At 42.8% G+C, this 22,841-nt stretch overlaps 2 long non-coding RNA genes across 3 annotated transcripts in view; both read right to left on the minus strand.

Annotated features, from left to right (window-relative positions):
* The window catches only part of LOC147343869 (uncharacterized), a 152,119-nt gene that overhangs the window by 32,980 nt on the left and 96,298 nt on the right, over nt 1-22,841 (minus strand). The gene's annotated exons all lie outside the window — the stretch shown is intronic.
* LOC147343870 (uncharacterized) lies at nt 1,669-21,248 on the minus strand. Its single transcript, XR_015156365.1, has 2 exons — nt 21,039-21,248; nt 1,669-7,603 (listed from the first exon to the last, which is right to left on the minus strand). It is a non-coding gene; the product is annotated as an uncharacterized LOC147343870 (long non-coding RNA).

Consider the following 22,841-nt stretch of genomic DNA (forward strand, 5'->3'; position numbering starts at 1 on the left):
GTACACGTGTCTCTTTCCCTTCTGGTTTCCTCAGTGTGTATGCCCAGCAGTGGGGTTGCTGGATCATAAGGCAGTTCTATTTCCAGTTTTTTAAGGAATCTCCACACTGTTCTCCATAGTGGCTGTACTAGTTTGCATTCCCACCAACAGTGTAAGAGGGTTCCCTTTTCTCCACACCCTCTCCAGCATTTATTATTTGTAGACTTTTGGATCACAGCCATTCTGACTGGTGTGAAATGGTACCTCATAGTGGTTTTGATTTGCATTTCTCTGATAATGAGTGATGTTGAGCATCTTTTCATGTGTTTGTTAGCCATCTGTATGTCTTCTTTGGAGAAATGTCTATTTAGTTCTTTGGCCCATTTTTTGATTGGGTCGTTTATTTTTCTGGAGTTGAGCTGTAGGAGTTGCTTGTATATTTTTGAGATTAGTTGTTTGTCGGTTGCTTCGTTTGCTATTATTTTCTCCCATTCTGAAGGCTGTCTTTTCACCTTGCTAATAGTTTCCTTTGATGTGCAGAAGCTTTTAAGGTTAATTAGGTCCCATTTGTTTATTTTTGCTTTTATTTCCAATATTCTGGGAGGTGGGTCATAGAGGATCCTGCTGTGATGTATGTCGGAGAGTGTTTTGCCTATGTTCTCCTCTAGGAGTTTTATAGTTTCTGGTCTTACGTTGAGATTGGAGGACATTTGGCTTGTTTTCATGTCTGGGTTCTTATAAGCAGTGTTTTTGTCAACATTGGGGTTTGTGTATTTTTTCAAATTAGAATTATTGTTTTTTCCAGATATATATCCATGAGTGGGATTGCTGGGTTATATTTTTAGTTTTTTTGAGGAAGCTCCACACTGTTTTCCATAATGGCTTAGCAATTTACATTCCAAGTCGGGGCTATCTTACTCACTTCACCAATGGTTCTCAAATGCTTTGGTTAAAGCCTCTTTCTACTTTTAAAAATTATTGAAGGCTCTAAAGAGTTTTGTTCATATGAGCTACATCTATCAATATTTACAGTATTAAATTTAAAGCAAAAATTTTTCACCTAAGAGCACACCACCACACGTTTCACTAGCCCTCAAAACAATGTCATCATACATCACACAGCCTCCAGAAAACTCCACTGTGTACAAGTGAGACAATCCTAGTTAAAAAGTCAAATAATGTCCTGGTAGTATCAAGAAAATAGTTTTCCACACAGCATTGACATGAAACCAGAGCTGCAATTCGGTCACAGACTGATGATGATGTTGATTTGCAACTGTCCTGGGATTATAAGCAGAAGCCCAAACTTCAGTCTTTGAAGTCTCACCCAGAGGCTGCCTGGGACCCTTTCCCATTTGGGACTCCAGATGTTCTGGGACACGGGACTTCCCAGCACTGATTAAGTCTGGATGTTGGTCAAAACCCAATTTGGTGATGTACTCTCTGCTCTATTTCTCTTTTTTCTTAATGCTAGTATGTTGAAAGTAAGCTAGATAATTCTCTAATAAATATCTGTATTATTTATTTGTTAAAAAAAAAAAAAGAAAGAAAGAAAATAGTTTTCAACTCACATCCCCTAGGGGATGGTCTATACTTTGAGGACCACTGTCCTACACGTCACGCTTGTGTAGTAAGAGAAAGATTCCCCCTGCTGTTTATCATACCCACAATTCAGATATCACAATGTAAAATTAAGCCAAGATTTTTATGAATTCAAGACAGCATCAGAAAATCTGAATTTGCATTCTAATACCATCTCTTGATAGCGAGGTAGCCTTGAGAAAATTATTTCATCTCTCTGAGCCTCTGTTCCTCCAAGGGTACACATTAAATTCTATCGACAGCTACAGGAGCCAGAATTGAATGGCATACAAATAAAGAGAAAATGCCCACCATGTTTCCAACAACAATAGGAGTTTCAGAAATATATGTAGAATTTCTAAATGTCATTTTTCTCCCATGAGGAATGAACAAAGGAAAATAAAACTGAAAGAAAAGGAGCCTTAATCTACTTTCCTTAGCAGTTCCACAACATTAAATGATTCAAATCTATCTGACTGCAGTTCTTTCAACTTTATGCCCGGTCCTGTGTCCCTAGAAGATAAGGGCTCCGAGTAACTATTCTTTTGGCCCTTTCACCTTTGCCGAAACTCATCCATCACTCCTACCACAAAACTTATGCTGCAAAGTCGAGAACCCCAAATGTCTCCAATTATCTCCGGGACTATAATGGAGTTTTCTAAACAAGTCTGCTTCACTTTATTTTTTCTTCATTTATTTTTAATTGAGAGATAATTACAGTATTGTGTTGGCTTCTGCCATACATCCACATGAATCAGCCATAGGTATACATATGTCCCCTCCCTTCTGAGCCTCCCTGTCACCTCCCAGCCCATCCCACCCCCACTTTATTTTTTAATACATAATGATATGCTCTAGCATCATTAGGAAGATGTATGGATAAGGCAAGGAGATAATGGATGATACCATGGAATCAAATAAGCCATGAAAAATCTTGGGAATCATTTCTTTAAATGAGAGTTTGGCAGACTTTCTTTGTAAAGGACCAGAAGGTAAGTTTTTAAGCTTTGCAGGCAATATCATTTTACTTATTTACTTATGACTGTGCTAGCTCTCCATTGTTGCACGAAAGCTTTCTCTAATTGCAGCAAGAAGGGCGTCTCTAGTTGCAGCGAGTGAGGACTACTGTTCTCTGCGGCGCTCAGGCTCTGGAGCAGAGGCTCAGCAGCTGCGAAGCACCGGCTTCATTGCCCCACGGCATGTGGAATCTTCCCAGGCCAGGGATACAACCTGTCCCCTGCGTTAGCAGGTGGATTCTTAACCACTGGACACCAGGGAAGTTCAGCTATCCCATTTTTGTTGTAGCTACTCAACTCTGCCATAGTATAAAAATAGCTGTGGAGAAAAGAATCTTTAAAAAAGAGTAGATATATGTATACATATAACTGATTCACTTTTCTGTACACCTGAAATTAACACAGCACTATAAATCGACTACACTCCAGAAAAAATTAAAATTAAAAAATAAAATAAAATGGCCTGGATGAACCTAAGCAGATCCTGTCGAGTTTCATTCTGAAATCAGTCTCCTGGAAAATGTCAAGACATTAAACTTACTTTAAAATCTCTCATATGCAGGTTTATTTTCTATGCCTAAAGATATTATATTGTGATTATCTTTGAGCATCTGAATTTCTTTTCTGGGTGTTTACCATTATTCTAATTTCCTTGTTCTAAATCCCATATTAATAACATTTGCAGAATATAAATGAACTATAATGTATATCATACATAAAGATCCTCAGAATATGAAATATGTTGTTATATTAATGCATTTATGTTTTTCCCTTGAGATAAGTCATTTGTAAAGTAGCTTTTGCATTTTTATTGTAGCATAAGCACAAATAAATATTTTTAAATTAAAAAAATAGAAAAAACATTTTTTAACGTCCTGGAAAAATATCCAGGCAGTTAAAATCAAACCAACTTGGGACTCAGATGTTGCAGGGCCTTTCTTCTATCCCTGAACTAATCAAGGACTTGTTTCTCTTTGACCTAAACGCACTACAACTCCACAAGGATAAGGCACTGTATTTCCATTTATCTTCTAGTTTTATCACAGCTGTGCCATGCCTCTCAGCAAAACTCTGAGGTTGTCAGCATTTTCATTATAATGCTAGCATCTCAGGAGGTTATAAATCTGCCTAAGAAAGCCTGAGCTAAAGCTTAGCATGAGAGCTTCAAGACCACGAATTTTCTCAAGGATGAGCAAGCTGGCTCAACAAAAAGTAAGCTCATACGAAAACCAAATCAAAGAAGTCTTTCTTTAGGCTTCAGGACAAGTTTTGGTTGTGAAGATTCTCAGATAATTGAATTTAACCAGCATTTCTTGGGTTTCTACCAGAGGTAGCCTCTATTAATATTTTGTCTGCCCCACTTTATTTCCCTCTGAGAACCCCTTCCCCTTACTGATGTCAGCCTCTCATGGAGCTGTCAATCAGGGGACTTGCCTTGCCCACCCCCGGGGGCAGTTCACATGCCCTACATGAGCCAATTAGATTGTTTCATCTCTGTAAGCACAGAAGGGCTCCAAGGACACTTTGGGACTGTCCTTGTTTCAAGCTTGCTACAGTTTCTGGGATCAGGGAACCTCTCTCCTTCTTTGCTCTGTACAAAGTAGCCACGTGGACCTTGAGCTTCTGGGTGGGATGAATTTGAGGGACCACGGAGCATCCCGTTGGTGATATCCAACAGGCAGCTGGATCGGATGCCGCCATGGACTTGGGAGTCATTAGTGAGCTTCAAACAACAGTTCGGAGAAACTCATGGGATCCTTCAGTTCTTTGGAACAATGTTTAAGAGGACTAAGAACACAGCGAGAAAGGAAACGGTAAAACCAACTAGGCTCTTACTACATGCTGCGTTCTGGGGAAGTGCTCTTGATAGAAACACGCATGAGAATGGTGTACAGTACGGACACGTGCCTGCGTGCACGTGTGCGCAGGCATGTCCAGTTCTTTTGCGACCCCATGGACTGTAACCTGCCGAGCTCCTCTGTCCATGGGATTCTCCAGGCAAGAATACTGGAGTGGGTTGCCATGCCTCCTCCAGGGGATCTTCCCAACCCAGGGATCGAACCTGAGTCTCTCATGTCTTCTACGTTGGCAAGCAAGGACTTTACCACTAGCACGACTTGAAAGGCAAAATGAGACTTTTGCTACCAAAGCCCAAGTCGTTTCCACTCTACCATACCGTTTGTTTTCACAGAAAATAAAAATATGGTTACCAAAGGGGAAGCTGGGGGAGGAACAAATTAGGAGCTTGAAATTATCAGATGTATACTACTTTATATAAAACAGATAAACAACAAGGACCTAGTCTATAGGACAGGGAACGATACTCAGTATCTTGTAATAACCTATAATGGAAAAGAATCTGAAAAAGAAGATATATAACTAAATTACTTTGCAGTGTACCAGAAACCAACACAGCATTATAAATCAACTATACTTCAATAAAACAAAAACAAACAAAAAACCACAGTGAGATACCCAACACATACACCACAAGGGTTAAATTAAAAAAAAAAAAAATGACAATACAAAGTGTTGGTAAGGATGTGGAGCAACACAGCTGTTCCACATGTTTCCATTAAACAACAGCCTAGACTCATTTATGAGCCCCAGAAGTATGCATCACACATTCATTTGGTGTGTTTGTAGTCTAGTCATTTGCTTTGCCCTTGTGACTATCATACTTCAACTACACAAAGGACTTACTATAAACAGAGATTATACCGTGAGACCTCAGGCATTCATGGTACCAACGTCTTTGTCAGTCAAGCCTTATTCCTGTCATGCTGCCTGTACTTCCCTTGAGAGGCCTCATCCCCCTTTCTTTGTGCAAGTAAGAGGGCAGTGGCCCCAGTCACTAGAGACCCAAGCCAATCCAAGAAAGCATGGGGATTTTCTCCTGTGGCGACACCAATTAAAAAGACAGGCAAGGCTGTGTCCTTTCCAAAACACTGGGGCATTAGTATGTTAGGCTAAAAAGCTGTGACTAGTACATCCAAAAATATTAAGTGGTACAAACAAAACAGAAGTTTACTTTTCAGCCACAAAACAATCCAAAGAAGGTATTGTTGATTGGCCACAACTGTTCCATGCGGTATTTTGGGGACCTAGGCTGTTTCAACCTCATGGCTCTAGAATACTTTTATCGTCATCATCCTCATCAACATCTATCTATCATAAAGAAAAGAGAGTGTGGGGGAGGCTGATGTCCTTTCTTAAAAGCCCAGGTGCAGAGGTAACATTCACCACATGCATGTTCACTACAGAGTGGGAAATGTAGAATGGGAACTGTTGTCCATCCAATACCTCTGGCCAAAATCCAAGTGCTGTACAAAGAGAGGATAAATGTTAGTGGTCAGCATGTGGACCCAACCATCCCGGGTTTATCTGCTTTGTTGAAGATTATCCCAGCAGATAAAATAACAGACAAGAAGCTCCATGAACTCTTTCATCCCTTTTTATTCACTACTGAGCCCTTTTCTCTTAGTCTTGGGCTTCCCTTTATATCACCTCCCCCGTGATACCACCCTATCTCTTTGATTAGAGGAAGCAGAGAATTCAATAATCTCTCCATTGTAACAGAACAGAGAGCCCAGAAAAAAATCCACTTCCCTACAGTCAATTAATCTTTAACAAAAGAGGCACAAATATACAATAGAGAAAAGACAGTCTCTCCAGCAACTGGTATTTGGGAAAGTTGGACAGCCACATGTAAATCAACAAAGTTAGAACACACCCTCACACCACACGCAAAAATAAACTCAAAATGCGTTAAAGACTAAAATATAAGACGTGACACCATAGAACTTCTAGAAGAGAACATAGACAAACATTCTCTGATGTAATTCACACCAGTGATTTCTTGGGTCAGTCTCCCAAAGCAATAGAAATAAAAGCAAAAATAACCAAATGGAACCAAAACAAACTTATAAACTTTTAAACAGCAAAGGAAACCATAAACAAAACAAAAAAGGTAACCTATGGACTGGGAGAAATGTTTCCAAATGGTATAACAGACAAGAGCTTAATTTTCAAAATATACAAGAGCTCATACAATTCAATAACAGCAACAGAAAACAATTGAAAAATGGGCAGAAGACCTAAATAAGAATTTTCCCAAAGAAGACGTGAAGACAGCTAATAGGCACACAAGAATCATTGCTAATTATTCAGTTCAGTTCAGTCGCTCAGTCGTGTCCGACTCTTGGCGACCCCATGAATTGCAGCACGCCAGGCCTCCCTGTCCATCACCAACTCCCGGAGTTCACCCAGAGTCATGTCCATCGAGTCAGTGATGCCTTCCAGCCATCTCATCCTCTGTCATCCCCTTCTCCTCCTGCCCCCAATCCCTCCCAGCATCAGAGTCTTTTCCAACGAATCAACTCTTCACATGAGGTGGCCAAAGTATTGGAGTTTCAGCCTCAGCATCAGTCCTTCCAAAGAACACCCAGGACTGATCTCCTTTAGGATGGATTGGTTGGATCTCCTTGCAGTCCAAGGGACTCTCAAGAGTCTTCTCCAACACCACAGTTCAAAAGCATTAATTCTTTGGTACTCAGCTTCCTTCGCAGTCCAACTCTTGTATCCACACATGACCACTAGAAAAACCATAGCCTTGACTAGATGGACCTTTGTTGGCAAAGTAATCTCTCTGCTTTTGAATATGCTATCTAAGTTGGTCATAACTTTCCTTCCAAGGAGCAAGCGTCTTTTAATTTCATGGCTGCAGTCACCATCTGCAGTGATTTTGGAGCCCAGAAAAATAAAGTCTGACACTGTTTCCACTGTTTCCCCATCTATTTCCCATGAAGTGATGGGACCAGATGCCATGATCTTCATTTTCTGAATGTTGAGCTTTAAGCCAACTTTTTCACTCTCCTCTTTCAGTTTCATCAAGAGGCTTTTTAGTGCCTCTTCACTTTCTGTCATAAGGGTGGTGTCATCTGCATATCTGAGGTCACTGAGATTTCTCCTGGCAATCTTGATTCCAGCTTGTGCTTCTTCCAGCCCAGCGTTTCTCATGATGTACTCTGCATAGAAGTTAAATAAGCAGGGTGACAATAGAGAAATACAAATCAAAACTACAGTGAGGCACCACCCCACACCAGTCACATGGCCATCTAAAAAAATCTACAAATAACAAATGCTGGAGGAGGTGTGAAGAAAGGGAAGCCCTCCTACAGTTGGTGGGAATGTAAACTGGTGCAACCACTATGGAAAACAGTATGGAAGTTCCTAAAAAAAAAAAAAAAAAAAAAAATAGTTCTACCACATGACCCAGCAATCCCACTCCCAGGCATATATCCAGGCAAAATTGTAATTGGAAAAGACACGTGCACCCAAATGTGCATTTACCCAAATGTAAATATTAATGCAGCAGCATTAATATTTACAATAGCCCATACCTGGGAATAACCTAAGTGTCTGTTAACAAATGAATGGAGAATGGATAAAGAAGATATGAGATATATATATATAGATATATATATGTTGTCTTTTTAGTGGCTAAGCCATGTCCAACTCTTTGTGACCCCGTGGACTGTTGCCCACCACATGCCCCTGTTCATGGGATTCTCCAGGCAAGAATACTAGAGTGGGTTGCCATTTCCTTCTCCAGGAGATCTTTCTGACCCAGGGATCAAACCAGCATCCCTTGTATCTCCTGCATTGGCAGGCGGATTCTTTACTACTAGTGCCACATAGGAAGCCCATGTATGTATATGAAGTAAAAGTGTTAGTCCTTCAGTCGTGTCTGACTCTTAGCCACCCCATGAAGTGTAGTCCGCCATGGAATTATTCAAGCAAGAATACTGCAGGCAGATTCTTTACTGTCTGAGCCACCAGTATATATAATGGATTATTCAGTTCAGTTCAATTCAGTTCAGTCGCTCAGTCGTGTCCGACTCTTTATGACCCCATGAATCACAGCACGCCAGGCCTCCCTTTCCATCACCAACTCCTGGAGTTCACTCAGACTCACATCCATTGAGTCAGTGTTGCCATCCAACCATCTCATCCTCTGTCATCCCCTTCTCCTCCTGCCCCCAATCCCTCCCAGCATCAGAGTCTTTTCCAATGAGTCAACTCTTCGCATGAGGTGGCCAAAAGACTGGAGTTTCAGCTTTCGCATCATTCCTTCCAAAGAAATCCCAGGGCTGATCTCCTTCAGAATGGACTGGTTGGATCTCCTAGCAGTCCATGGGACTCTCAAGAGACTTCTCCAACACCACAGTTCAAAAGCATCAATTCTTCGGTACTCAGCTTTCTTCACAGTCCAACTCTCACATCCATACATGACCACTGGAAAAACCATAGCCTTGACTAGACAGACCTTTGTTGGCAAAGTAATGTCTCTGCTTTTGAATATGCTATCTAGGTTGGTCATAACTTTCCTTCCAAGGAGTAAGCGTCTTTTAATTTCATGGCTGCAGTCACCATCTGCAGTGATTTTGGAGCCCAAAAAAAAATAAAGTCTGACACTGTTTCCACTGTTTCCCCATCTATTTCCCATTAAGTGATGGGACCAGATGCCATGATCTTCATTTTCTGAATGTTGAGGTTTAAGCCAACTTTTTCACTCTCCTCTTTCACCTTCATCAAGAGGCTTTTTAGTTCCTTTTCACTTTCTGCCATAAGGGTGGTGTCATCTGCATATCTGAGGTTATTGAGATTTCTCCTGGCAATCTTGATTCCAGCTTGTGTTTCTTCCAGTCCAACGTTTCTCATGATATACTCTGCATAGAAGTTAAATAAGCAGGGTGACAATATACAGCCTTGACGTACTCCTTTTCCTATTTGGAACCAGTCTGTTGTTCCATGTCCAGTTCTAACTGTTGCTTCCTGACCTGCATACAGATTTCTCAAGAGGCAGGTCAGGTGGTCTGGTATTCCCATCTCTTTTAGAATTTCCCACAGTTTATTGTGATCTACACAGTCAAAGGCTTTGGCATAGTCAATAAAGCAGGAATAGATGTTTTTCTGGAACTCTCTTGCTTTTTCCACGATCCAGCGGATGTTGGCAATTTGATCTCTGGTTCCTCTGCCTCTTCTAAAACCAGCTTGAACATCTGGAAGTTCACAGTTCACGTATTGCTGAAGCCTGGCTTGGAGAATTTTGAGCATTACTTTACTAGTGTGTGAGATGAGTACAATTGTGCGGTAGTTTGAGCATTCTTTGGCGTTGCCTTTCTTTGGAATTGGAATGAAAACTGACCTTTTCCAGTCCTATGGCCACTGCTGAGTAATGGATTATTACTCAGCGATAAAAAATTAAATAATGCCATTTGGAACAAAATGGGTGGACCTAGAGATTATCATACTAAGTGAAGTAAGTCATACAGAGAAAGACAAATAGCATATGATATCACTTACGTGTGGAATCTAAAATATAACAAAAGGAATTCCTCAGTGGTCCAGTGGGTAGGGCTCTATGCTCTCACTGCTGAGGGCCCAGGCTCATTTCCTGGTGAGGGAACTAAAATCCCACAAGCCTTGTGGTATAGCAAACACACACACAAATGAACATATCTATGAAACAAAAACAAACTCACAGACATAAGGAACAGACTTGTGGTTGCCAAGGAGGAGAAGATGGGGGAGGGAAGGAGAGTTTGGGATCAGCAGATGTAAGCTATTATGTACAGAGTGGATAAACAAGATCTTACTGTGTAGCACAGGGAAGTATATCCAATAGCCTGTGATAAACCATAATGGAAAAGAAAAAGAATGTGTGTGTGCATATATATGCACACACACACACACACACATATATATATGTGTGGCTGAGTCACTTTGGTATACAGCAGAAATAAACATAACATTATAAACCAACTACACTTCAATACAAATTTTTAAAAGGTCATTTTCTAAGTTTTCATAAAACAAGTTCCAAAATAAAGTGTGTCCAAAAAAAAATCACTCCACTGTGATCACAGCTTTATTCTAAGAATTTTACAAGCCATATCACAAATGTCCAATTTATTCATTATTTCTACGAGCAAAATACAGCAGGTAAAATATTCCCAAACTTGCAAGGCCACACTTAGAAACTCTTACAAGACAAGATTTCCAAATATATTATTTATCCTGATGGTTCATCCCTTTTCAATACAGCAAACTCTCCTGATCAGAATTTCCAGTCTCATATAGACATCCTCAGACTCAAGCACCGCAGATATCACTTTATTAAGTGAACTGCCTTCCATGATCCTTTTTCCAACCTGAAAAAATAAAAGAATGCTGTGCACACACTTGTCAACCACTATTTAAGAGCCAAAATCAATGTAGATGGTGTTTGCAGCCATGAAATTAAAAGACGCTTACTCCTTGGAAGGAAAGTTATGACCAACCTAAATAGCATATTAAAAAGCAGAGATATTACTTTGCCAACAAAGGTTCGTCTAGTCAAGGCTTTGGTTTTTCCTGTGGTCATGTGTGGATGTGAGAGTTGGACTGTGAAGAAAGCTGAGCACCGAAGAATTGATGCTTTTGAACTGTGGTGTTGGAGAAGATTCTTGAGAGTCCCTTGGACTACAAGGAGGTCCAACCAGTCCATCCTGAAGGAGATCAGTCCTGGGTATTCATTGGAAGGACTGATGCTAAAGCTGAAACTCCAGTACTTTGGCCACCTCATGCGAAGATTTGACTCATTGGAAAAGACTCTGATGCTGGGAGGGATTGGGGGCAGGAGGAGAAGGGGACGACAGAGGATGAGATGGCTGGATGGCATCACCAACTCGATGGACATGAGTTTGAGTGAACTCCAGGAGTTGGTGATGGACAGGGAGGCCTGGCGTGCTGCGATTCATGGGGTTGCAAAGAGTCAGACACGACTGAGTGACTGAACTGAACTGATTTAAGAGCCTAGTATGTGCTTAGCAATGTAAAAGATACTGGAGATTTGAGGATGAAGAGAATATGCTTGCATATCACCAGGGACTTACTGTTTAGTATGGAAAATGGGTTATAAACAGGAGTCTATATCGCCTGCTGCTTAAGCAGTGCTCCGAACAAGTCTTTATAAAAGAAGAACTCTGAAGATGTTGGGGGAGTCTTGCAAGTTTGGGAATATTTTGCATGCTGTATTTTGCTCGTAGAAATAATGAATAAATTGGACTCAGCAGACTCCAGGTCCTCAGTCTGTACTCAGCGCTCTGATGGGCAGCATGAAGGCTACAAGAGAAATAAAATGTTCTATCTTCGTCCTTGGTGAGTACATCAACCCCATTCATAGAGCTATAATGTGCTCTGCAAGGCCGTGTGTGTGAGTGTCGCAACTCAGTGAAAAGAGATATTAATGATGCCAAAGACGAGGTAAGCTTCCTGGGGGAGGTCAGGTCTGCAGCTGGACCTTGAGGACTTGTTTTGATCTGGATAGGAGTTGTGCGTGAAACAACCGGCTTTTCAGACAAAGAAAAGAAATAGAGTGAGAGAGATCGGGCTAAAGACAGTCAGGATGTGCCTGAAACAGTCAGTAGATTAATCTTTCTGGAGTGAAAGGAATTAGTAGATTTTAATGGAGGAGAGTATGAGAGCAGCTGGAGTCAAACCCTAGGAGCGGAGCAGATGAGGTAAGATTTAATGAGAATACGTTCTTTAATGAACTGTTCCATGCCTCGCGGGAGACTTGTGTAACTCCAAATTAGGATAACCTTTAATGTAAAACATTTATATTAAGGGAACATATCACCTCTGCAGATGGCAGAGCGTCAGAATTTCCTGTTTTTCAGTATTTGGGAGACACAAATATTAATAGTTCAACACTGTTCTTCCTTTCTTAGGGAAAGTGAAAGCGCTAGTCGCTCAGTCGTGTCCGACTCTTTGCGACCCCATGGACTGTAGCCCACCAGGCTCCTCTGTCCGTGGGATTCTTCAGGCAAGAATATTGGAGTGGGTTGCCATTCCCTTCTCCAGGGGATCTTCCTGAATCAGGGATCGAACCCGGGTCTCCTGCATTGCAAGCAGATTCTTTACCATCTGAGCCACCAGGGAAGCCCTAGTAAAGGCAGATAATTTGTATATGTTTGGCATTTTAAACAATATTTGTGAAATATTTTTACCTTTCCTCTAGAAATATTAAAGAAACTCAGAATCCTAGAATCTTAAAAGGGATCTTGTTAATAATATTTATTAGTGATGCTCTTATACACTTATAATTAGCAGCCCAAAGCCTAAAATCTTCAAATGGCCTTCTTTCAATTAATTGGCACTCCAAGATTTATAATTTTATATTTCACTGGATGCTAATTTACTTTCCATGTTATTTTGAAATTTGCTGTTCAGATATTCCCTGAGCAATTATGTTTAAAGACACCTTTTTAAATCAAATAAATTGCATCAAACCTGATGTAACAGTATGAAAAAAGATTGTATGCATATAAATTAAGGGACTGTTGGAGCCTTATGAGGAAAGAGATGATTTGATACAAGCAGAGACCCCTGAACTTGTAATGGCCTGATTCCTAAACACCTGTGGATTTCTAACCTGTGCATTTTCTTTACTTTGAAAAGTTAGACAGCATGGTTGCTGGCCTGGGTTCTGTCTTGAATGGTCTCACTTTGATCCTCTGGGTTCCTGAAGTCAATATGAAATTGAAAATCAGCTAGACACATCCTAAGAAGGGTACAAGTAAAATCTCCCCAAATTTATGATGCTGTTTTCTAAATTATTTAATGAGGTCTCCACGTGGAAATCTATCATAGTTCTCCTGAAACTGCTTATATCATATTTCCCCCTTTCTGTTCTCATAAGAACAACTTGCTCTTTGTTTTTTTTTTAAGAAATTTGATGGGGTTTTAGTTTGTTTTTAAAACTTATTTTTACTCCAGATCTGATCTCCTTCTAAGGAAATCCCAGTTGATTGTCCTGTCCTCCTCAGCTTGTCCTTCTAGACACAACAGTTGGCATCTCCCATGAAATATACCCCTTTTACATGACCCACAGCCCTCTGGACTCTAAATGACCTAGTTAAAAATCAGATTTTTTTTTTCTTTACAAGCAAAACTGTACATATGGACTGGGGCCCCCCAAACAAATCCCTTCAGAATGCTGTTTTTTCTCAGTTCTACCAGTTCAATGGAAATGCCAAGAGAAGTAGACCATGTAACGTGCATGAATGAAAGATTGCTCGTACTGTTAAAAAAAAAAAAACAGGGAAAATTCAACAAGGAATGGCAAAGGTGAGAGTCCAGGCATGAGAAGAAAAGAGGATCGGGAGGCCTGTGCAGAAGTCCTTTTCACGCCCCTCCTAACAGAGCAGCTGCTGCTGAGCTCTGGCTTAGCATCTCCTTGAAAGCGTGTTCAGCATTTCCAGATGCTCTCATTTTTCAAAAGATGATATCAGTCAGATATTTATATAAAAATCTCTCAGTTTTTTAATTCTGGCAATCACATCATTGTTGCTGCCCAATAGCCATTCCTTATCCACCTAACCATTTCCCTCTTCCCTTTGTAAAGGCTGAAAAACTAAGGAACTCACTTTCCAGACTCCCAGCTTTTAAAATGGCCACATGATCCAGGTCTGGCCTTTGAGTTGTAAAGAAAAATTTTCTGGAAAGATTTTTTTTTCCCTTCCCTGATAAAGGAGGAGAGGGACATGAGAAGAAATCACACTCAGCATCCTGGCAATTGCTCAGTGTGTTTCCCTTCATTAAAATCACTTCTGTGGGGTTTCCATGGCGGCTCAGTGGTAAAGAATCCTCCTGCCAATGCAGGAGACACAGGTTCAATCCCTGGGCCAGGAAGATCTCACACGCTGGAGAGCAACTAAGCCCGAGCACCACAGCTACTGAGCCCTAGAACCCGGGCTCCACAGCAGCAGGAGCCGCCTCAGTGAGAAGCCCTTTGACTACAACCAGAGAGTGGCCCCCACGCTCTGCAAGGAGAGAAAAGCCTCGCAGCAACGAAGACCCAGCACAGCCAAAATAAAATAAATAAATGCTTAAAAAAAAAAAAAAAAAACACCTCTGGGGTGTGCTGTGCGGGCTGGTGGTCATTTTGCAACCATAGTAGGAAAGACAAGAGAATGATGGAAACAGAATTTGGTCACCTCTGGTCAGTTTGGTCGATTATGGTCAACTGAGAATTCTGCATTAGTCATAACAAAATGCCATAGGTGGCTTAACAGAAATTTATTTCTTTTAGTTCTGGCAGTTTGAAAGTCCAAGATCAAGGGGCCAGCGAGGCAGGCTTCATTCTGAGGGCTCGTCTCTGGGCTTGAGGATGGCCGTCACCCTACCGTGTATTCACATAACCTCCTTTTTGTTCTCACTCCAGCAGAGACAATGAACTCTCTGATGTCTCTTCTCATTAGGGCACTAATCCCATCACGAGGCCCCATCCTCACAAACTCCTCTAAACCTAATTACCCCTCAAACATTCCATCTCCAGATACCATCAGATTTGGGGTGAGGGCTTCACAAAATGGATTTTGAAGAGACACCTTCAGTCCAGAACAAGGTCTGATGTGGTTGAACCCCTGACAGGACTCTAGAAACATCTACCTCTACCTTTTGTTATATGAGATAACAAAATGCACTTATTATTTAAGCCACTGTTAAGTAGGTGGTTGGTAAACTCAACCAAAAAATATCCCTAACCAATATAAAACAATTTTTAGCTCAACATTGTATAGAATTTGTTTATAATCTCTCATCCTCACAACACAAGAATTCCTAGCCATGAATCAGGATTGCTAAAGATTCAAAGTCTGATATCTTCCAAAAAGCTCCATCACTTAGGGTGAGTACCATCTGCTTAGAACACTTTCAGTCACTGTGTTATGGGTGATGATTATAAGCTGTTGGACAGTGAGTTCCTTTATGTCAGTTCCTCTGGGAAGGAGCCATGAGTCACAGCGAGTGGAGACTCTTTCATCACGATGTCCAGTTTACATGCTGGTGCGAAAAGAGCGAAATCCTGTGAGAATCTAATGAAAGATTCGTAACTTCACCTCAGGAAAAAATGCACTTACAAATATCACAGTAAGGTCAACGTATATTTCCACGAGCTTCACGGACTTACTCCTCTCCCCAAATCATCTCTTGGGTATCAAGTGAAAAACAATGACTCAAGCCCTAGGCAGAAGGAAATATATTAAAGTCACACCTGGAAAACAGTTGCCAGGGACTACAAGATAATCAGACATAAACCGCTGGAGAATGGAGGATGATCATCCCTGTAAAGAAATGGAGCTACGGCCATTTGAGATGAACTCCATGTGAGTCGGTACTACAACCATGGAGAACAGTATGGAGGCGCCTTGTAATAGAGTCACCGTACGGTCCACCAAGCCCACCCCTGGCCATATATCCCGACAAAACCATAATTCCAAAAGATACATGCATCTAATGTTCATAGCAGCCAAGCCATGAAAGCAACCTAACTGCCCATCGACAGGTGAATGAATAAAGATGTGGTACACACATACAGTGGTCTACTACTCCCCCACCAAAAAGAATGAAATGGTGCCATTTGCAGCATCATAGGTGGGCCTAGAGATTATCACACTAAGGGAAGTAAGTCGGGCAGAGAAAGCCAACATGCTGTCACTTACATGTAGAATCTAAAAAATGATACAGATGAACTTGTTTACAAAACAGAAACCGAGTCACGGATTTAGAGAATAAATTTATGGTTGTCGGGGAGGGGGAAGGGTTGGGAGAGGGATAGAGTAGAAGTTTAGGTTTCACATATACTCACCACTATATATAAAATAGATAACCAGCAAGGACCTTCTGTATAGCACAGGGAACTCTGCACAATATTTTGTGATAGCCTAAATGGGAAAAGACTTTGAAAAAGAATAGATGCATAAAAAGAAAGAATATATGCATGTACATGTATAACTGGATCACTTTGCTGTACACCTGCAATGAACACAACATTATAAATCAAGTATACTCCAATATAAAATAAAAACTGGATTTAAAAAAAAAAAAGGAAAGAATGGCACTTTGGCCATTTGAGATGAACACCATGCCAGGGCTGCTCAGGGTCTGGAAGCCACAGACCTTCCGTGAGAAGCTCTGGACACAAGAACAGCCTCCAAAAGGCAAACCTTACGTTACTTCACCCTCCACCTGGATTGTAAGTATAATATCCAGCACACCTCAGCAGAAATAAGCCAACATGAGATGGCCTCCAGCAAGGACGTGGGGGGAGGGGGCTCCTGGCTTTCCTCAATCCAGGCCCCAGACTTTTGACACAGTAATCCCTGGGCCATGCATCCGTATGCCTCTATCTGGAAGGAGTCTTCAACACGAGCTTCTGTTTTTCCTTAATGATTTTATTTATTTATTTTTATTTTGGGCTGCGCTGGGTTTGCCTTGCTACATGGGCTTTTCTCCCGTTGCAGCTAGTGGGGCTTCTCTTCACGGCGGTGCACGGGCTTCTCACTGCGGCGGCTTCTCTTGTTGCAGAGCACAGGCTAGAGCGCTGGCTCAGTACTTGTCGCGCAGGGGCTTAGTTGCTCCATGGCATGTGTGATCTTCCCAGACCCCGGGATTGAATCCGTGTCTCCTGCATTGGCGGGCGGATTCTTATGCACTGTGCCACCAGGGAAGCCCAACATGGACTTCGAAGTAAAGTTTTAATGTTAGCAGTTTGTTAGGACTGGTTTTTCTCTTTGATTCTCTGGGCCTAACTTGGGCACTTCTGTCTTGATTGGTGTCATAAATGAATAGCAAGAATTTTACTGCAGCATGGGTACAAGACAGGCTCTGCTCTGCGAAACCAACGAATCTCATGGGCAAAGCTCCCAAAATCCTCTTGGCACAGCCGACCCAGCCAAGCTGCATGCAACTCTGCAGTAATCTGAACATATTAGTTTTTAAAAGTTTACAATTCACAACAGTATTTTTCTTTATCTACCTTTTCCTCTCTTGAATTTCAGATATTTTTTTTAAGTAAGGAATATCTAGCAGTCCTGTTTAAAAATGGGAAAGCTAATAATTTTAGATCAAAAATATCAATTTTCTTTAGTCCTAAACTCTTCTGAAGGAAAAACATATAAATGCAGAAATGTCTTCAGATACCTGGAGACTATTTCTGCTTGAGTTTATCAAATTTTATGCTCAGTATTTTGAGTTTGGCTAGTGATGAGAAGGGCTTCCCAGGTGGCTCAGCAGTAAAGACTCTTGCTCCTTAGAAGAAAAGCTATGACAAACCTAGACAGCGTATTAATAAGCAGAGACATCACTTTGCCAACAAAGGTCCATCTAGTCAAAGCTATGTTTTTTCCAGTGGTCATGTACAGATATGAGAGTTGGACCCTAAAGAAGGCTGAGTGCCGAAGAACTGATGTTTTCAGATTGTGGTGCTGGAGAAGATTCTTGAGAGTCCCTTGGACTGCAAGGAGATCAAACCAGTCCCTCCTAAAGGAAATCAGTCCTGAATATTCATTGGAAGGACTGATTTTGAAGCTGAAGCTCCAATATTTGGCCACCTGATGCAAACAGCCAACTCATTGGAAAAGACCCTGATGCTGGGAAAGACTAAAGGCAAAAGGAGAAGGGGACGACAGAGGATGAGATGGTTAGACAGCATCATAGGCTCAATGCACATGAATCTGAGCCAACTCTGAAAGACAGTGGAGGACAGAGTAGCCTGGAGTGCTGCAGTCCACGGGGTCACAGAGAGTCGAACACAACTTAGTGACTAAACAAGTGATGAGAAATTGCCTCTCTCAGATAAAGCCAATAAAATTTGAGCCTTGGTTATAGCTTTCAGTCTACAGAGACAAAATAATTTTCTAAATAAAAGAAGAAATTTCAGGAAAGAAATTACTACATCAAATGTATTTAGGGGGTTTCCTTGATGGTCCAGTGATTAAGATTCCATAGCTTCATTGCTGTAGCTTGAGTTCAACCTTGGTTGGAGAACTAAGATCCCACATGCCACATGCCGTGGCCCAAAAAAAGAAAAAGTTTTTAAAATGTGTTTAAACGAAAAGATTCTGATGCTGGGAGGGATTGGGGGCAGGAGGAGAAGGGGACGACAGAGGCTGGATGGCATCGCTGACTGGATGGATGTGAGTCTGAGTGAACTCCGGGAGTTGGTGATGGACAGGGAGGCCTGGCGTGCTGCCATGCAAAGAGTTGGACACGACTGAGCGACTGAACTGAACTGAACTGAACTGAAACAATTTTTAGAATCAGTGTTAAAGACCTTCCGGTGTCAAGTATGGGCCAGTGAGTACAAGATTAAACGCTGAGTGAACGAGAGCTCAACTATGCATTTCCATCTCTTACATATGCCTTTCAGTTGTGTGGAAGCAAAAGATGACTTTGTGAAAATAATTCACTAAAGCCATCCCATTTAACATGGCACATAAGATATAGACTGTTTCCAATAAACTTATCATAGACTGAGGCCATCCAACATCAGGGCTCCAGGACTAGTTCGGTCTCATCTGATTCGTCGTGTGTACCCATCTTTCCCAATACCCCAGAAAGCACAGAAGTCCTGGCAAAAGAGAGTGGAAGCCTAGATTTTGACCTCTTCAGCTGGATTAGTAGTGGATGGCATTCCAAGAACTTCGACTAAGAAATCCACTAAAGAATGTGAATCCTCCCACTTACATGTGGTACCCAGGGCCCACCTGCTCAGTCGCTTCAGTCATGTCCAACTCTTTGAGACCCATGGACTGTGGCCCATAAGGCTCCTCTGTCCATGGAATTCTCTCAGCAAGGACACCAGAGTGGGTTGCCATTTCTTCCTCCAATATGAGGTACCTACTGTAGTCAAACTCATAGAGTCAGAAAGTATGCTCATAGATGCCAAAGGCTGGCGGTGGGGGGTATAGGGGGTGGGGTGTCAGTGTTTAAGGGGACAGAGTTTCAGTTTGGGAAGGTGACAAATCGGGAGCTGGACGATGGTGAGTCACACAGCAAGGGGCATGTGCCTGGTGCTGCCGAGCCGCACACTTAAACTGGAAAATAGTATGTTTTATGGGACCTTTATCACAATAAAAAAAACACGTCAAGTTTAATAAAAACAAAAATGTCCACAAAAAGAAAAATGTGAATCCTCAAAGATGTGCTTGCCTATCAATGGGATCGGGTTAAGGACAACACAGAAAAAACAGCCTTGCGTTCTAGGTCTCACCTCGCTAATCACTATAACCCAAGCTTGTCATTGTTGCCTAGACTCTGAACAACCAGTTTAACATGATGTGTATGGATAAGTTTATAAAATCTGAAATAAGTTAGATTTGGCTGCACAACAAAGTATCCCAAAATTTAGTGGCTTACAACAACCCTAGGTAGTTCCCTGGCGGCCTAGTGATTAGGATTCCGGGCTTTGACTGTCATGGCCTGGGTTCAGCCCCCAGTCAGGGAACTCAGATCTTGAGAGCCACAGGTGCAGCTAAAATATACATACACTAAAAAAAATTTTTAACACCTTTACTACAGCTCACCAGCCTTACTAGAACTAGAGCTTACAAGAATCTAGGCAATTCTACGGATCTGGGCCAGGCTTGACGGGTCTTGGCTGAGCTCTTTCACACGTCCGAGACCTTGCCTGGGAAACCGGCATGACTCTGCCCCGGTCCGCATGGCACCTCCTCCTCCATCTGCCAGTCCAGACCTGCTCCCACGATGGCTGGCAGTGTCCCAAGAGAAAGAAGGAGGCACGCAGGGTCTCCTGAGGCCAGGCTCCCAGCTCACACACAGGTACTTTGCTGCATTCTATTTGCCAAGGAATGTTGCCATCCAGCCCAGGTTCAAGGTTTGGAGAAACGGGCTTTGCCTCTTTATGGGAGAAGCTGCAAAGTTGCCTGTTGCAAGGGGAGAGGTCGGGAGTGGTGGCTGTATTTGCAGACTGCCACAGAGACCAGCAACCCTTCTAAGGCAAATGTTTCTTTGTGTGGAGTTTAATTTGAAATGTGAGGAACTCTTTCCAACACTGTGCTGATGTTTAGTTGTTCAGTCGTGTCTGACTCTTTGCAACCCCATGGACTGTAGCCCACCAGGCTCCTCTGTCCATGGGATTTCTCAAGCAAGAATTCCGGAGTGGGTTGCCATTTGCTTCTCCAGGTCATCTACCTGACCCAGGGATCAAATCCACGTCTCCTGCATTGGCATGTGGATTCTTTATCACTGAGCCACCCAGAAAAGCCTTCCAATGTTAAAAGGTTTTTACAAACCTCAGCATATGCACCAGGTTAAAGCGGGCGCACAGTTGACCCAAATTACCAGTTTTCCCCTCTGGGTTCTACCTCCAGACATTCCCTCTCCCACCAAGCCATGTTTCAGCCCACTCCCAGGAAGGATAGTGTGGGGGACAGTGTTTGTTGAAAAGCAATTTAGGCAGCCTCTGGCCTGGAAAGCGCCCACTGAACTGGAAGATTCAGGAACTACAAAAATAAAATGCTTGACAGCCAAATGAACGCCTGGCCCCTTCTCACAGAGGGAACTCAGGAGCAGAGGAACCGGCAGGAAAGGTCAGAAGAAGAACAAACTCACCAGAAGCTTCACCAAGTTTCCAGCAAGTCCCAGTGAGCCCAGAGGAGGGGGAGGGAGAAGACCCCTCCCAGAGGGAACAGCGGAGCCATGAGAGCAAAAGCGGAGAAGATGGGAGAACACAGAGGCAACAGAGGGGCCAGAAATGAAACGCCCTGAGTGGTAACAAAGTTCAAAAATACTCGTCTTTCTGGAAAATGAATCACTAGCAGACGTGCCAGTTTCCCTGTGGCGTGTCTGTGGTGTGTGGAAAGACAGCAGCGAACACAAACAGCTCCTTGGTCTTGATGGGCTTTACTCCAAGCTGCAGGTTATCTGATCCCCTTGCTTTGCCTCTTGCCCTCGCCTTTCACCCATGATACTTTGGCAGGCAAACAGAGACATAAAATTCACTAATGAAAGAAAAGAGTGGGGAATTTTAAAAATTACTGACCGCTATATAAGGGAGGACTTCTGCGATGGCTCAGCCTGCAATGCAGGAGACATAGGAGACCCGGGTTCGATCCCTGGGTCGGGAAGATCCCCTGGAGGAAGGCATGGCAACCCACTCCAGTATTCTTGCCTGGAGAATCCCATGGACAGAGGAGCCTGGCAGGCTATAGTCCACGGGGTCACAGAGAGTCAGACACGACTGAACACGTGGCACATGTAAGAGAAACTTCGTGAATGATAGCATCCTAACAGCCCAGAGAGGAAGGTGTCGTTATAACCCTCTGACAAGCTGAAAACTGTAGTGTTAGACAGCAAACTCGCTTCCGCAGTGACCCCTGTCTTCAGTGTGCCCAGCTCACGTCCATCTCTACCCAACTCCAAAGCCCAGGCCCTCAGCAAGGGTCCTTACAACTCCGAGACCAAGCAAAGGTCTTAGTTTGAGTGATGGGCACCCAAGACCAGCGTGCTCAGCTGAGCTGCCAAGATGAACCCATGTCCTGGGTTAATGACAGATTTCAGCTTGAACTGGTTCTGCCACCTTCTGTTCCAGGACACCCCCTTACATCACTGTCCAAAGGGGACAAGATCAATCAGTGAGTTTATTCATTTATTCCAAGCTTGGGTGTGGAGCAGCTGCTATGTTTCAGATCCCATTGGGACACACGGTCCCAACAGCACTCAGAGGTCCCGGCCCCGGTTGGACCCCCCAGCAGCTACAAGAGAAAGGCTCGGCTGGGAGGAAGCCTGAAGCCAAGGGCAAAAGGAAGCCTGGGGCCTTGATGGTGCTGACCATTCCTCCTTTTTCCTCCTCTCTCGTTCAGTTCTTCTTTCCCTCGTCGTCCATTCACAGGGCTGTAGAGCAGCAGTACTGCACCTGCATTCTTCAACGACTCGAAAAGGACCCATGGAGTTCTCGTTCCCCATGGGCTGGACTTTTTTCTATGCTTAAAGGATTGGAAGAAACACCAAACACGACAACTCTGACACTTTAGATGTTCTAAGCATATTGACTTTCATCATCAGTTCAGTTCAGTTCAGTTCAGTCGCCCAGTTGTGTCCGACTCTTTGTGACCCCATGAATCACAGCATGCCAGGCCTCCCTATCCATCACCAACTCCCGGAGTTCACTCAGACTCACATCCATCGAGTCAGTGATGCCATCCAGCCATCTCATCCTCTGTCGGCCCCTTCTCCTCCTGCCCCCAATCCCTCCCAGCCTCAGACTCTTTTCCAATGAGTCAACTCTTCCCATGAGGTGGCCAAAGTACTGGAGTTTCAGCTTTAGCATCATTCCTTCCAAAGAAATCCCAGGGCTGATCTCCTTCAGAATGGACTGGTTGGATCTCCTTGCAGTCCAAGGGACTCTCAAGAGTC

Source organism: Bos grunniens, chromosome 27 (genome assembly GCF_055505025.1).
Source record: "Bos grunniens cultivar Pamir isolate PY7600 chromosome 27, Bosgru_T2T1.0, whole genome shotgun sequence".
In the NCBI taxonomy this organism is placed as follows: Eukaryota; Metazoa; Chordata; class Mammalia; order Artiodactyla; family Bovidae; genus Bos; species Bos grunniens.